Below are 1320 nucleotides of genomic sequence, written 5' to 3'. Positions count from 1 at the left end.
TCTTTATGTTTGCATTGAACTCCCTGTGAATTTTCAAGCCTGTAAAACACTCGTATGTATTTTACCAAGATGTATAAACAGTAAACAAACGGAATGACTGAGAAATGAACAGTTCAATAACTAGAACCAAAAGCTACAACTGATTTAGGTGAAGTCGATGGTCTAACAAAGACTATACATGAAAATGCACCAAAATCTAATCTATATTCTAACACTGGAAACCAAGCAACAAAGAATTCTAGCCAACAACTTAGTATAATCCTCAATGACATGATATACCACTTCTTCATAATACTTGAATCAATATTACGAAAAGAAAATGACCATAGACTCATTTCTCACCAAAAGAACCAACCACTTAATCAGATAATGCCGGTCACTAAAAGTCACTTCAAAATCACCAAAGCAAGAACACAATAATAGGCTATAAGGAATAAGACGAGGGAACACCAGCAGCAGAAGGCGGTGCAGTAGGGCCGCGGAGAACGTCACAACACAATGTATCATTAGAGGAAAAAAAAGGCCTCACGTGTGGCTTTTGTTGCAGGCTTTCCTCGGTCCTGCTGTCCTGCAACATCCGCTACGCCTACAGGAGGAAATCAGATAGAAATGAGAAGGATAGAGGAATGCTTTCACGTGCAATAAATACAAATGTGTAAATGTTTGTGTATGGTGACGTGTGGTAAGTGTGCATGATGATGCGTAACACACATACTTTTCTTCATTTTCTCTTTATATCATATCCCCCTTTTCTACACACACACACACACACACACACACACACACACACACACACACACACACACACACACACACACACACACACACACACACATATATATATATATATATATATATATATATATATATATATATAAATATATATATATATATATATATATATATATATATATATATATATATATTCCATATGTATACATTCATACATACATACATACATACATACATACATACATACACATATGTATATGTATACACACACACACACACACACACACACACACACACACACACACACACACACACACACACACACACACACACATATATATATATATATATATATATATATATATATATATATATATATATATATATATATGTGTGTGTGTGTGTGTGTGTGTGGGTGTGTATGTATACATACATATATATATATATATATATATATATATATATATATATATATATATACATATATATATATATATATATATATATATATATATATATATATATATATATATATATATATATATACATATATGAATGGAGTGACATTGAACAAAAACCATGCCCTAA

Source organism: Penaeus vannamei, chromosome 8 (assembly GCF_042767895.1).
Source record: "Penaeus vannamei isolate JL-2024 chromosome 8, ASM4276789v1, whole genome shotgun sequence".
Lineage (NCBI taxonomy): Eukaryota > Metazoa > Arthropoda > Malacostraca > Decapoda > Penaeidae > Penaeus > Penaeus vannamei.
This window is presented reverse-complemented; position numbering follows the sequence as displayed.